The 16328-nt window shown below is 41.2% G+C and overlaps 1 long non-coding RNA gene across 1 annotated transcript; it reads right to left on the reverse strand.

The window, feature by feature from the left end:
* Nucleotides 1–2258: 2258 nt before the first annotated feature.
* On the reverse strand, nucleotides 2259–15749 carry LOC148125309 (uncharacterized). Its single transcript, XR_015744332.1, has 3 exons — nucleotides 15613–15749; nucleotides 2496–2634; nucleotides 2259–2394 (listed from the first exon to the last, which is right to left on the reverse strand). It is a non-coding gene; the product is annotated as an uncharacterized LOC148125309 (long non-coding RNA).
* Nucleotides 15750–16328: the final 579 nt, after the last annotated feature.

The raw sequence follows: 16328 nt of genomic DNA on the forward strand, positions 1-16328 counted from the left end.
GTCAGTTAAATATATTTTATGGGATAGCATAACACATTGAACTAATTAATTATATAGACTAGGTTAACACAAGACTGTAAGTTAACATGCGCTTGCTGGGTTGTGGTTTAATGCATTGTGCAGCACAATTATAATGAGATTTAGTTATTTTACTCTGGTACTAAGCATCAACTTACCGGGCCAATGTAATTTGTAAGGTATGGTTTATCACTCTTGTTTTGTACTAAATCCAGTTATTGCATCTTCATCAACAAACCATGACTTATGGGTAATGTGTGAAGCTAGCTAGCTTCATTATATACCCACATTATGGTTGCTTAATCATGATTGAAATAGATATTGCTCATCTGAGATATTAAACACAACAATCTGTCTATTAAAAAACCTTGATTGCATATATTTTTCCAAACCAGTTTTGGTGTCCCAGTCCCATCTTTTCTTCAAGTGCTTTCACAGTGGTTTACAATAGTAATCTAATATGATCAAAATTTTCAAAACAGCAGTGACACCACACACACAGGAACAGCAACACTAGAGAGAGAGAAAGGAAGGGAGGGAGTTTAATGGCTCCCTAACCACAGGACATGTTATGTTTATTCTCCCTACTGGTTCTGGCAAAGGTGAGGCACAAGGTGAAATGCTGGGCACAAAACTGATACCAACTGCCCTTTCTTGGTCCAGGTTCTGGACTTTGATCAACTAGCATATCCAAATCTTCAGAGCCAGCATCTCAACCTACATGGAGACCTGGGGTGACTTAATCTCTCTACTTGATACAGTAACCTGGATTCATCAGCCTATAGATAAAAGATTGAAGATTCAATTATATTTACTCCTAAGTATAAGCAAGATTGTAGCCTAAAATGAAGTAGCAAATAAAACTAAAGACAGGAATCGTGCATTTTTCTTTGGCTGTCTTCTCACAAGATATGGTAAGAAGTGCCAACACAATTCCTCTTGCCAGGCCCTACATGTGAAAGATCAAGCAATATGAATATGTGCACCTGAAGTTAGATAAGTGAAACAGATTAGGAATTTTGTTGATATATTGGATACTTTTCTATTTATCTTCCTGTTTGAGCAAAGTCTCATATCTAGTGATGAAGTCTCTAGTTTATTTATACTTAGAGAGTTCAATATTCATGATGAGCCCAATTTTTATAGCCTCCATAACTTCTGTAGAACTCTTGGAATTGAAATCTTGTTCCATTCAACAGGCTCAATATATCTTGTACTTGGGTGGTTTATGAGCCACAATCCTCTATGGATAGAATGCTACATGGTTAGGATAACTAGTGCCATTCCTCCATTCTGATGTACAGCAGTTTATATATCTGAGAGAATTTCAAAATGTGGAAACTTGTAGCTCTCTCTGATTTTCCATGAACTTGAAACAATGAAGTACAGGTGGTGGAAATCTCAAAACAAATAATTATTTGGTAATTGCATTTTCTGTAAAGAAATCAGAATGGAAGAACCCTATAAATTTTATCTTTTATTTTCGGAAAATATTTTTCAAGTATTTAAACAGAAATTCTTCTCAGACTTTCTTTAATTCACAATTAAAAACAAAAATCCACAGACTTCTTATTCTTAAAAAGGGATATCAAAAGTTCTCCTTTTTCTTCTGTTTCACCTGTTTTAGTGCAATATTTTCCATCATCCCAATCCCCCCGTCCTCCCCCCCACCATTTTCTAAATTCTTATTTGGACTCTTCCAAATTTATAACATGAAAGTTTTCAGAGCCCCCCTTCCATGTGTCAGATCCTGGAATCAAAGAATCCTTCTAGCCTGTGGCCATTTTGTAAACAAGTGTTTGTTTACCACATTGTATAGACAACTATCTGCACTTGTATTGCTTGTGTCACAGTCTTTTGTTTATTGCCTCTGCTTTATAGAGGCAATTTGTTTGTTTATTGCCATTTTATAGAATTGCTCTGCCACACTAACATACAATCTGATATCAAACTTCTTGATAACAGCTTGCTTCTCTACAGTCTTGCATGATAACAGATTCATCTTCTCTTCATTATCCTATTATTAACATCATTTGCACTTTAACCATTTATCACCCAACAGTTACTCTTTCCATACAGGTTTGGTTTATGCTCTGTGGCTAATTTTTGAATACAGTAAATGCAAAGGCAAGCTTCCCTTGACATGCCTTGGCTTTTGAACCAAGATGTCATCTAGAAATTATGTATAGTGATGGCATAGAAATGTTGTAAAATGAATAATTAAATGATATACTACAAAATTCAGGTTGAAATCAAGATAGAATTGGAAGGGACCACAGAAGTCACCTAGTCCAAATTCTATTTTGTTATTTTATTAAGGTTTTGTCAGAGGTTGAAATCCAGGTAGATTTTGTTTCCAGTATTCAGTGTTAAAATCTGTAAAAGAAAAATGTTAAGTTTAGACTGATACAATTTGCCACAAACACATGCTAGTTAATAGGAGGTGGAACATTCTTAATCAAGTGCTCATACTTAACCATCTGAATAACGACCTTCTTATGAAGGATGGTGCCTATGGAGTGAGAGGTAGTGTGATGGACTGCAGTGAAGTGGCAGTTTCCCAGGAGTGAACAGTTCCAAGGGAAGGGCCCAGATAAGAGAGAACTTATTCCAGAGCTGGATAGGAGACAGAGAAACAGAGTTACAACAGCCACTCCCCAGAATCTCCCAGAGCACATCTATTGGGGTGAGAGTAGATTTAGCCTGGCAATATTTTGTCTATTGGATGTAAACAAATAAGAATGGTACTTTGACTGGACTATTCTGTCATTCTTGAACCTGACATCATGCCTAGCATACAGTAGATATCTATTTGACAAGGCTATAATTTTCCAAGTCTTTCTTCCTTCCTGTTTGAGGATGTCAGTCTGAGAATCCCTTTTTCACAAGTTTCTCTCAGGAAAAATAAAAATATATGCAAGTGTATGTTGAAAAATAATATAATATCAAAATCCCACCAAACAGCTGTGAGAAGCATTAGTGGCACTGAATGTGTTAGATTTAAATTTTAGCATAGTAAATATTGATAAATATAATCCATACAAACAAAAGCTGTTTTCGTATCCTTCATAATTTTTAAAAGAGGAAGAGGTCCTGAAAGAAAGAAAAAATTAGGAACACTGATATAGGTGACATTTTCTCTTCTTAAGGCTTCTATGGCTTCTCAATTCCTCGCAATTCTCAAAGATTATGAAAGTACAAGTAGTCCTCACTCATTTATTGACCGTTCAAAGTTACAGCAGCTCTCCAAAAAGTGACTTAACAAATGTGCCTCACACTTAAGACCGTTAGAGCAACCCTACTATCATGTGATCAGAATTTGGATGCTTAGCAACTAACATGTATTTAACAGTTGCTGGATTCACACGATCGCCATTTACGACCTTCCCAGTTGGCTTTTGACAAAGTAATGGGGGAGCTCAGATTTGCTTAACGGCTGCATGATTCACTTAACCACCATGGTAAAATGGTTGCAAAATTGGGCATGAGTCACTTAACAACTGCCTTGCTTAGCAGCTGAAATTCTGGTTTCAATTGTGGCTGTAACTGCATATCCCTGCAGTTACCTACCGTTAGTTCTTTCAGTATCTTGGGAGGTAGTCTATCTGGCCTGGAAACTTTAATTAAAATTAGCTAAGGGTAAATTCTTTCTTACCATCTTCTTATCTATCCTAAGTTACAGTTCCTTCCTTCCTCTAGGGGCATAACCATGCTCTTCTTCTACAAAATAGATTTGCCTTTTCACTTTTTTTTTTGTTTCAACGTATTTTCCTAGCAGTACATCTATACTTCCTATGGATTTCCTTTTATTTCTAACATACCTGTTGTTATTGTTGTTACTAGTTTTGATATTTCTTGCAAGCCTCAGCTCATTTTTTGCTTTAATTTTTCTGTCAGAGATCTTACAGAATATGTTTTTTCAGTGATGTTTCCCTTCCTTTATTTCCCAACGTATTCCTTTTTCCATTAAAAGTTTAGAAAGCTTCTCATGTATTCATGCTGGGTTCTTTGTATTCCTCCCAATGGTGCCTTCAAAATCTCATTTTTCTATCTGTTTTGTTTTTCCTTTTCTTATCCAAATACTTTCAATAGGATTTTCATGTTCAGATTAATACCTTTGCAAGTTTGCAAGAAATATAAATATTTCTTTATATCTAATACAATATCCCTCACTTTCTCTTTTTTTTCCTTGTGAATAAATTATAGCCTTCTCCATTGTGGTGGAGATAGCATCCAGGATTGGGTTATCAGTCGCTGCTTGCTGATTGGACTGAGTCTGTGAGATGTTTGAGGACATTCCCCTGTTGCTAAGGGTGCCCCAGAAATTGACTCATCTGGATGACATGTATTTTTTTGCTCCTACAAACTCTCAAATCTATAGAAAATTAGGCCTAAATTAGTCAAAAAACAATTCTGTATGCTATTTCCTTGGCAGCCAGAGCGGTCTACTACTTAGGTGGCTGTCAAAATGGAACAAAGCTTTGGCTCAGACCATCCAACAACGGATCGGCTGAGGGCCGATCTGCACTGATTGTGGGGTATTTCATGGAGATATGTTAGACTAAATATCCACATTGTTCCCCGTGTTTGGCTTGGGAGGGTTGTAGACAGCTTGCCACCCCAGAAGCCTGCAATTACTGCGGCAGCGCTTTAAACAGGGCCGAAGACCAGCTGTAGATAAAGATCACAATTAATGGCTGGATCTTCTCCAGGGTAACTGGTCTGGGGGAGTTTTCTCCACGTCCTTAGAGCCACAGGGCAATAATTCCTGAGCAAGCTTGAGCACCGGAGACCATTAAGATGGCGGATTCCACCCAGCACGCTGGCTATGGGAACAGGAGAATAGAGGAAATGGCTCACAGGCCATCACGCTCTCTCAGTCCTGCAGCCCCAAATATTTCAGCCTCCTCTGAAAGCCCCAAGCCAAGAGATAGAGCTGCAGGGGCTTGAAAGAGCTCCAAGACAGCTGAGCGGGATGAACATCGCAGGGATAAAGCACAAGACAGACTGTGGGCTAAAAGACAAGAAGTGGCCCAAAGAGCTCAGAAATGACAGGTTCCTGCCAAAATGAGGAATGACTGTTATAAAGAGAATCCAAGTCTCTTCAATCTGACAGGAGAGTTTTACCAGAAGCGGCCACTGGGGGAGCTGAAGAGCAGGATCTGATGCAAGATTCCATTGAAGGCTCTGAAATTAGAAGTTTCTTTTCTGCCTGTCCAGCATAGAACCAGAGTGGCCCCTGAGGCTACCTTTACTCCCATGACATCAGGACTTTGCTGTGGGACAAGAGCCTGAATTCCAATTTAACACGCAGGCTCTGTTAGCTGAGGCAGTGAAGCAGAGTGTATCAGCTGTCTTAAAACAAACCAGACGATCACCTTCTGAGGCTTCATTTTCCTCCTCAAAGCAAGAGACAAAGGTCTCATTATGAGGATGATCTCTCCATTCATTCAGGGTCCGTTTCTTATGCTCCTGCTGGGAATACTCATTGCAACCCATCTGACATGGGGAAGCTGATGGATATAAATTATTCTGATGATGAGGGCCTTGATTCTGACCAAACCACAATTTCAGGCCTTTTCCAGCCTGCCACATTCAAGTCGCTCCTCTTTAAGGCAAAGAATGGCACAGGGCAAGGCATGGCTCCTGAACCATAGGAGTCAACAAATCCTTCTGAAGACCACAACGACCCATTGTTTTCGGAAAAGACCATAACGGCAGATGTCACCCCTGCACCAAAGATGTTCACAACAGTCATCGAAAGGCAGTGGTCTTCTCTTGGGTCGGGTCCAAGCCCTTCCTCCCTGGACAGAAGGTTGTTCAATGTGGGAGCTGATCTCTCCAAAGCCCTGGAAGTGCCAACTGTTGACACCCCAATAGCAACCCTACAATCCAACTCTGCCATTCCTGGGGAGCCTGAGGACTCATTAAAGGCAGAAGACAAGAGGACTGAACAAACGTTATAGAGAATACATCAGTCAGCAACATGGCCGGTGAAGGCCTCCACAGCCACATCCTTTTTCAACACTCATCTGGCTACAAAGGCTGCAAGAGAGAATTCCACTTGAGGATGTCAGGTCACACCAGCATATAAATAAGCTCCTAGCAGCTGTGGAGTTCTCAGCTGATGCCACGCTCAGTGCAGTCAGATTTGCCTCTAAGGCAGTGGTGGTATTCTGCCGGTTCGGCCCGGTTCTGGCAAGCCAACAGCAGCAATGAGCAGCAGAGACTGAACAAGTTCTTTCCGCCGCTTTGCTGTTGGGCCCACCCACCTGCTCGGGCTCCCATACTCACCTTTATCCGCTGAATTTGAAGTACAAATGCTTTGCACGGCACAGAATAGTGCTGCGCGGCAGCTGCTGAAGCGACTGGGATCATGCAGGCTTACAGGAGGCAAGTTAGAATGCCTCTACACCTTCACAAAGTGCTCATTTGACGCACACATGCATGCAAAATGTGTGCACATGCCTACCAAGCCAAGCCCACTGAACCAGTGGCAAAAATATTTGAATCCCACCATGCTCTAAGGTGATAAGATCAGCTATAGCCTGACTTCTGGTTTGAAGGGCTTCGGCGACAGATAGAAATCCACGATCGTGCGCTGTTTCTGTCTGGGCTCACCGCTGGAGTGCCCCGAGCCAGCTGGTTTCGGGGCTAAGCTACCCCGTAGAGGTGGTGAAGAGGGGGGAGACCGCCAGCAGGGTTGAGGAGAGCCGCATCTCTCCTCCTCAGTTGGCCATTACTCCCTTTCCTGAAGGCGGTTGTAGCAGTGGTCAGAAATGGCCACCACAAAGGAGAACTCGACCGGAAAAGAATGTGCAGGAGGAAGATAAGAAGTGAAAGTTTTGGCTGACCGGGTTAAATTGTAAAATCAACAACTAAGGTACCCTGAAAAAAAATAGCATCGCTCCCAAACAAGAGTCAGAAGCAGCGAAGGAAAGTGAAAAGGGAAAGGTTTGGCTTTTTTTTTTCTTCTCTCTCCTTCCCTATACTGACAACTAAGAGACTTAAATAAGAAATCAGAAAAATCCACTTTGACATCAATAGGCAATTAAGCTGAAAATAAAACAAAATGCCAAAGGGATAATAAAGATTTCTGGACATTAAATTTTTTCTTTTTCATAAGCAGGAAGGGAGAGAAAAAGAATAAGGGCAGGATCTGGAAGAGGGAGGAGACTGGCTGGAATTAAAAAGAATCTACAGTAAAACTTCAACAAGACTTCTAAAAGATACATTTTAACTGAAACTTTGCAACTAAATAGTAACCCCAGGAAGAGAAAGTGAAAAAAGAACAAAAAAGAAACAGCTTGCGTGTATTTGGATTATTTGGTGATCTTTGGATTCTTGGTTATTATATTTGAATGACTAAAATCAATCGGGTGGTTGTTTAAAAATTTATACAATGGCACCACTTCTGGATGAATTGAAAATGGAAAAGTACAAAGATGCACAAGTAGGGAAGGGTTCTTTTGGCTTCGTTTTTCAATTCTTAGAAATGGAGATTTGGAACTATGAGAAACAACAAGAAACGACTGCAAAACAAGAAGACTGGGACAAAGAAGAAACCATCTTTAATGAACAAGCAATTTTATGTGGGGAAGAAAAAGGAAAGGGGGGAAAGAGAATGGAGAATTTAAGACTTAAAAAAACAACCAAAGAATTCGAAAAATAAGTATAATACTGGAAAGCAACAGAAAAGGGGAATACAGAAGAGAGAAATAGAGGTAGAGAGACAAGGGGGAAAGGGAGAGAGGGAAGAAGGAAAGGAAAAGAAGTTACAAAGGACTGGAGTAAGATATAGAGAAACAGGACCTATTTAGAGATAATGGGTGAAAATCTAACTGAAAAAGGGATTCTGTAAAGGTACATAAGATTGTATAGTTATATTAGTAATAGAAATAACTTTAGAAAATTGGAAACAAGGTATGATTAAAATGAGGGATAAAATAGTGTAATTTAGTGAAATGTTTGTGAATAAAATAAGTGAAATAAAGTAAATGAGAAAATTGAATTAGGCAGGAATGGGAACATTTTAATTAGTTACTGTTTTATAAAATATAAGTGAAGGGGGGGAATTAACTATGGAAAGCTTATAATTGTTTCCATAGAAGTATGATATTTAATTGAAAAGTAATGTTAAAGATGTTAAGACTTTAATGAATATTAATTTTAATGATAGAATTGAATTGGAATGGAATGTTGTTTTAATTATATCCATTTATAATTTTTTCTTTTTTTAAGAATACAGTGTGTATTTTAAGAATGTACCAAGCAGAATCCGAACGGAAGTTATGTATTATATTGAATATTACTACTTTAGGGAAAAGATATAAAAGCATCATACTCCAATCGGTAACTACAGGAGAAATTTTGTTTAATGAGAAAAGATAATAGATAATTGAAACAGGACAGACAAAAAATATAAATACAATGATTTGAATTGAGATGAGATAATTAAATAAAACTGAGAAAATTAAAAGAGGGGAGAAGCTATGCAGAAAATGTAAAATAGTAATAAGATATGGAATAGAATATAAAAATGAGCATGAACCTGAATTTGTGTCTGTACGAAGAAATGTAACCAGGGATTATGCTACTTTCAAAAAAGATGTTTTATTTGTATTTTTTTTTCTCTTTGTGAAAACTCAAATAAAATTTACAAAAAAAAAAAAATCAGCTACAGCCTCTCGCCGCCTGCTCTGGCTCAATGGCAGTTGATATGAGACATAAGTGGAGGTTGGCCACTGCCCCCTTTAAGGGAGAAAAATTGTTTGGAGAAGCTCTGGACAAGGTGCTGGTGGACTCCAAAGACAAGGGGAAGGTCTTACCTTCTACTATAGGACAACTGAACCTGGAGGGGTTTTTTTTTCTAAACCTCAGAGGCCTTTCATCCCCAGGTAGGATCAACCTCAGGACAGGACAGGTAGAAATCGCCCACTTAACAAGTGGCTCTTTCGAGGGGCTGGGGGTCATCTCTTCCAATGACCCAGATAAACCTGATGTGAACCCTCCCATTGGGGGAAGTCTGGCCTTGTTTTCCAGGTGTTGGGAGGAAGTAACCACAGATTCCTGGGTCCTGGAGATGGTCTGATCGGGCCTTTCTCTAGAGTTCTTCTCTATACCCCCGAGGTTTTTCATTCATTGTCCTGTTTCTAAAAACATAGAAAGGTCCTCATGGAAACAGCTATTTAGCACCTGCTGGACATCCAGACTATTCAGCCGGTGCCTGAGGACTGACAGGGTATGGGATTTTATTCCATCTTGTTTGTAATCCAAAAGCTTCTGGGGGGTGGGGGGGTGGAAGGCAATTCTGGATTTGAAGCATCTTAACCACTGGGTAAAATACAGGCGGTTTAAGATGCACTTCCTCCAGTCTATTCTGGAAGGAATTAGGGAGGGGGATTTCCTTAGCTCCATAGATTTAACTGAGGCCTACCTTCATGTTCTCATTTTGCCAGCCCATAGACAATTCCTCAGGTTCTGCTATAATGGGAGGCATTTTCAGTACAGGGCTTTGCCCTTTGGGCTTTCATCTGTTCCCAGAACATTTACGAAGCTATTGGCAGCCCTGGAGGCCCACTTTAGGACCATTCCAGTAAGAGTCCAGTGCTATCTGGATAATATACTGGTCCAGTCATCCTCCCCATCTCGAGCAGCAGAGGATTTGGAGCTCACTATTCAGGTGCTCCAGGAGCATGGCTTCTCTTTCAATGAGGCCAAGAGTCACTTCATTCCCAATAGTTTGTTCCATCTGGGAGCTGTAATAGAAACCATTTCCTGCAGGGTGTTCTTTTCCCAAGAGCGTCAGGAGAGTATCAGGGAGTTGATTGGGCAAGTAAAATCTAAGAACAGGGTACCCCTGGCTACGCTTTCTAAACTCCTGGATAAGATGATATCATGCATTAATATAGTACCCTGGACTAGATTGCATGCCAGGGCACTCCAATGGTTTCTTTTTCCTTATCAGAGGACACGTAGGAGTTGCTCCCATTCCCAGGTCAGATTAACTCCTCAAGTCATCAAGTCCTTGCAATGGTGGTCATCTGAGACCCTTTCCTTAGGGGTCTTATTCAAGGATGACAGGCTGGTGCTGACCACAGATGCCAGCTTTTATGACTAGGGAGCCCATCTCCAATCCAGGATGGTCCAGGGACAATGGTCCCAGGCAGAATTGAGCTACAATATTAATTGGCTAGAACTTAGGGTGGTTAATCTGGCCCTGAGGCAATTAGGACACAGTCTCAGATAGGGACATCCTGGTCTTAACTGACAATGTGTCAACCAAGACACATATTAACCGCCAAGAGGGAGCACATTCAAGGCCATTGATGCTGGAAGCAAAACAGCTCTGCCTATGGCCGGAGGGGCACCAGGTATTACTCAGAGCTGAGCACATTGTAGGCATGACCAATATTGAGGCTGACTGGCTTAGCAGAGCCACCATAGACAATGCAGAGTGGCGTTTGTACCCCTTTGTTTCAGGAGCTGTTGGAGCACTTCAGACTGCCAGCAGTGGATCTCTTTGCCTCTCAAGACAACACGCAACCCCCAAGATTCTACTCCAGGTTTGCGGTTCCAGGAGTGGGGGGATGGATGCCTTATGCAGCCCTTGGCCGAGGGAGCTTCTCTATGCCTTTCCTCCTCTGCCCCTGATCCCGAGGGTGATTCAGAAACTTTTTGGGGAAAGAGCAGAACTCATACTTGTGGCTCCTCATTGGCCCAGAAGGCCATGGTTTTTCGACTTAGTAAACCTATCTGTGTCCCACCCTTGGAGGATGCCTCTCAGCCAGGGACTAGTTTTACATCCAGAACCCCAGTGACTTCAATTGACCATTTGGAGATTGAGTGGGGATCTCTGATCCGGGAACATTACTCCTCCAAGGTGATACAAACCATTCAAGCCTCTAAGAGACCCTCCACCAATCGCATCTATGATGGAACCTGGAAGGCTTTATGTGAATGATGCTTTAGATCTGAGAGGGACCCCACAGAGGCTTCTGTCACCCAGGCGCTGGATTTTCTTCAAGATGGCCTTGACAAGGGTCTATCATCCAACACATTGCTGAGGCAGGTGGCAGCCTTGTCTTCTGTGCTCTCCTTGGGGCAGAATCCCTATCTAGACATCCCATGGTCCACAGGTTTCTGAAGGGGGCTACAAACCTGAGGCCTCCAGTCGTTCATCGCCATCCAACATGGGACCACTCTAAAGTACTGCATTCGCTGACTGAGGCCCCATTTGAATCTTCTACTATGGGTTGCAAGGTTATTCCGACAACTGTGGGGAGATGGATGACTATGTATATCCAAAGCCCACCATTACCAAGGTCTTGCAGTTCCTCCAAGGATAATGGCCTATTTGACGAGAAGTGCGGCCACGTCAGCAGCATGGGCCACTCTGGCCTCTTTGGAGGAAGTTTGCAGCGCGGCAACCTGGGTCTCACCTTCTTTGTTCATCAAACACTATAAGCTGGACTCTTTTGCATCTGTGGAGGCAGCCTTTGGATGGAGAGTTCTTCAAAAGGTCCACCCTGTCTAGGGGATTTGGACTACACTAAACCCAGCCATAGGACAGCCAGCTTTGGTATGTCCCAATCCTGGATGCTATCTCCATCATAGTTGTTAGTTCTTACCTGATACGACCTTTCTCTTTGTGTGGAGATAGCATCCAGACCCACCCTGATGTGGGTCCATTCCAAATCCAGTGGAGCATGTTATTACAACATCATTCTGTCACTATTCCTTTGCCAATTTCTGGGGCAGCCTTAGCAATGGGAATGTCCTCAAAGATCTGACAGATTCAGTCCAATCAGCAAGCAGCGACTGATAACCCAATCCTGGATGCTATCTCCACCCAAAGAGAAAGGTTGTATCAGGTAAGAACCAACAACCCTTCTAATGCTGTGTGTGAGAACACCATTCCACCAAATTTCCTTTCTCTACCATATTTGTCTTTCTGATTTAGGGTCTCTAATTCTTAGGGCATGTTAGAAATAAAATGAAATCTAAGGGGAAAGAAGAAACACCTGAGATTTTGAATATTACTAGAATATATCTTGTACTGTCCTACAAAATTTTGAAACCCCATTCTGGCCTCCTGCTTCGTTTTGGGTTGTGCCTTTTTGGTCTCACTCTTGACTCCATATCTGATTTTGAGCTTTTACTCCCTTCCCTATTTACGGTAGTTCTAGTTTAACATTCTGCCAAAAAGATTGGTGAGATACTTGCCAAACATTTCCTTCCCAGTTTTTAATAACATATATCCAATCACTTTCCAGGAAATCTTTGAGAAAGTAGCATAGGTTACTGTTATAAATCCAAGTCACTTCTCAATGATACCATTTAAATAGCCAATTACTGACTTTCAGGATCCTCTTTTTTCTTCTTGCATTTTGCTTCCATTTTCTTTACCATTTTGCCAACACCCTTACAATGGAGAAATTCTTTCATGGTCTTTGCTGACCAGGTTCATTTATTCACACATAGGTCAAAAAGAGAATATATCTGTTGGTGGCTGTCTAATGTTAGCAATATCGGTCACATCTGAAATTTTCCTGTATACAGAAGGGAATACATGTCCTGTAGGGTCATATTGAGTCTGTACACAACTGATTTGGTTCCTCTTAACAGAGAATTACTTACCGTACCATGGCATGCCCCTCCCCCCCATTTACTCTTATAGGACTTCAATTCATGGAAATTTGTTCTACACTGATTGATAACATGATTAGCTCAGATGGCTGTTTATAATGAGAACCTGGTATCAATTCCAGAATTCTATTGTTACTGAATGTCCGTCCCCTGACTTTTTTGCTTCTTTAGGGAACATTCTTCCACATATCTGCATCTGCCAAAGATTTTTTTCTCCTGAAGTTTTCTTTACTTCTCTTCTTGGAAAATACTTATGAATTATTAGGAAAGACATTAATAAAACTTGTTATTATTTAACCAAGGGACAAATCCCTAGTTTCTGAAGATAACATAAAAGAGGAAAATCACATAGAATAGATAACACTATTCAACAATAAAAAGATATACAAAATATAGGTAGTCCTCAACTTTCAATAGTTTGTCTAATGACAATTTGAAGTTACAATAGTGCTGAAAATGTGACATGACCGTTTTTCACATTTATGACTGTTGCTGCATGCCCATTGTCACGATTAAAATTTGGATGCTTGGCAATTGGTTTACATTGATGACGGTTGCAGTGTTTCAGGGTCATGAGCTCACCTTTTGCGACCTTCTGTCAAGCAAAGTCAATTGGGAAATCATGTTCACTTAACATTATTACTAACTTAACTGCAGTGATTCATATAACTATGGCAAGAAGGGTCGTAAAATATAGCAAAACTCATTTGTTTCACTTAGCAACTGAAATTTTGGGCTCAACTGTGGTCCTAAGTTGAGGGACTACCTATTTATTTACTTTATAATGTAAATATATTTGATTTTATTATTTCTGCCTTCTAATCTGCAAAGGAAGCTTGATACCTTAAACCGGTTCTCTGAATGGCATTTGTGGTAGAACAGCAATAGTTCTGCACCATTTTTATCTCCATAATGTGGACCCAAACATAGCATCTTGTGTATAAATCATTCAAAGAGTCCCAACTCTTTTTATACCATTCTTGTTCAAAACATATATTCAATTATTACCTTTTCCAGAGTTCCTTGGTTTGAAAGACTGTTCAGGGTCCACCACATCCAACATCTAGTTGATTTAATTCCAGAGGTCAATTTGTTAGGTATGCTTACCTAACACACTTGTCCATCAATCTTACTGGATCCATAGCTACCTGAATAGACCATTCTAACTACTTCTCTATGGAAATTAAAAGAGTTAAGTTTCACAGCAACATGAAGATTATTGAATGGTGACATAAGATAGGTGGAAATGTCATCCATTTTCAGATTCTCCAAACTAAAAACTAGATTGAGACCATATGTACAATTCAGACTGGAGAATCCCATGTTATCATGATGGCTGTGAACACCATTCTTGAACCTACTCCCAAGATAGAGATTGGGAGCCTCCAGCACCTGTAACTGGATAAGAATCAACTCCAGCCTAGCTACAAGGTTGAGAAGCCTGGGAAATATACTGTCAGGTATCATCATCTTATAATTGTACTGAAGATGTATGCATATATTTACCGAAAAGTATGTCCTTCTGGTATTTTAGATCAGGTGTTCAAACTTGTGACCCACAGGCCGGATGTGTCATGTGCTGGCCATGCCCACCCGTTTTAGCAAATGGGAAAAAAGTCATGATACGTCATGTGATGACAATGTGACAATGTGAGTTTGACACCCCTCTTTTAGATCAAATCTTATTAGCACAGGATGGCAGAAGTTGTCCAAGTCATTTGGAGGATACTTATGTTTGCAAATCCTACTCTCAGAATTATGCTGTGGGTTATGGGTAAATCTAAAGAGCAAAATTACCTCTAGAAGATGAAAGTGAGACAAGGAATTAAGGAAATATATAATGAAATGTTTTCCAATTTGAGACCACCAAATGTATTGGGATAACAATCTCTGCTAACTTCATCTGGCATGGCCTTTTGAGAACTTAGCTAGATTTAGAGACCAGGGAGATTTGAGCAAAATAGGCAAGAACCATTATATAAGCCAAAGGGCTGAATCATTCCCTAAGTCCTGGGAAACAAGGTAGTTAGTATTCAGAGGAGACTCAAGAAGCTCCTCTCTGATTAATTGAATATAGTATAAAGAGGAAACGATAAAGCCCAGTCAAGCTTGCAAGATTTTGTTGTTATGGCAGATCACAATAAATTATAGTTCTAATCTTCCTGTAGAGTCTGCTTTCTGACTTGGTCTGCCTAAAACGGCTGACAGTAATTGTAGTCTTGCATATAAGGTAGGCATTCAAGTTCGGCTGGAGAGTTGAACAATATTTCAGTGGCAAGATGCATACAAAATATAAACGAGGAACGGTAGCTCTTGAAAATTCATTATGACCATTGTAGTTAATGGATCACTGTAGCTATATTCAATTAACAGGCTAGAAGCTGGCCTATTAAATCAATGCGAACAAGATTTCCCGCCCCCCTTTCAGTTTTTCTGTAATGGTTTCACTTATAGTAACAATGGGTGAGGTCCACATGCCCGTCGAAACGAATGTCACCGTTCTCTTAATTTTAAAAGAATTGAGTGAAACTGTCGAAATGCACATTTTAAAGATTTGTATTTCGCAGGATTATGCGGTAGGGCACAAGAGGTTGGTGAGTGTACCAGCGGGCGAGGGGCAGGAGAAGAGAACCCCCTCGGAAATGGGAAGTCGTGGGAGGGGAGGTATCTAATATATGGGAAGCAAGTCCGGAGTGAGCATGCTACTTCTTTTTCCCTTTAGGAAGGCCATTGCTTTTCAGATCCTGTAAATTCCAGTCTGTCTGCCGTTGAGATAAGTGACGCGCACCCTTTTTCGTTCAGGTTTGCTTTTACTGAGGCGGGGGAAACCAAGGAGGAGAGGACGCGTGCTCACATTGTGCTGCACTGCTGTTTTCTGCTGGTTTTTCCGCTCTCGAGGAATCCTCTCTTTTTGCCATTAGCAATAAGCGATGGGGGTTGTCTTACCTTTGCGTTGGGAGGCCTTGAGGTGTGGGAACCGAGCATGCTGGGTGCCCGGGCTGGGTGTGGTTTAGGTTGGGAAGCTGCTTCCCAATCTCGGATGCCTCTCTTATCGAAGGAGCTTTCGGCTTGGGAGGTGTTAGCCTGCCTGCCTGCCTGGGGTCTTTCTACGGAGAGAACCAGGCACTCTTACTGAAAAAAATCTGCCATGGGTCTCACAAGACACTTTAGTGGCTTTCGATCGGTTACAGCGAACGTTCGTGCTGCGTTCCGAGCGATTGTGAGGAATTCTAGGAGGAGATTGGCGGCGGGCGAGAGGAATCGCAAAGGCTGTGTGTCGCTTTAAAGAACGCGATTGGGTGGTTGTATCTTTAAAAGGAAGAGGCGGTGGAACGAAAACTACCTTGAAGTATGGGGTTGGTCTATGCTAATTGGAGAGGCGGTTCCAGGATGAATGGAGGGAGGTAAGGGCGGTACAGTTTACAGCCGAGGAAGGGCCCGTGTATTCTGCTCTGTCTCTTTAAAGAACCAGTTGATACCATTACGGGGGAGAAGGGGAGCAAATCTTTCCCCCCTGTTCGCCTCCTTTGAGACAATACCATTCCCATTGCTGGGAGAAGAGGCCCTATGGGTTGAGGAGTGAAAGTGAGTGAGTAAGAAGGGGACGTTCCATTGATTGGGTACGACGGGGGAGTGACGAGAGGCGGTTTCATTTGATGGGG

The sequence above is a fragment of the Pseudonaja textilis genome, chromosome 7, assembly GCF_049901715.1.
Source record: "Pseudonaja textilis isolate UNSWEBS1 chromosome 7, rPseTex1.2, whole genome shotgun sequence".
Taxonomy (NCBI): domain Eukaryota; kingdom Metazoa; phylum Chordata; class Lepidosauria; order Squamata; family Elapidae; genus Pseudonaja; species Pseudonaja textilis.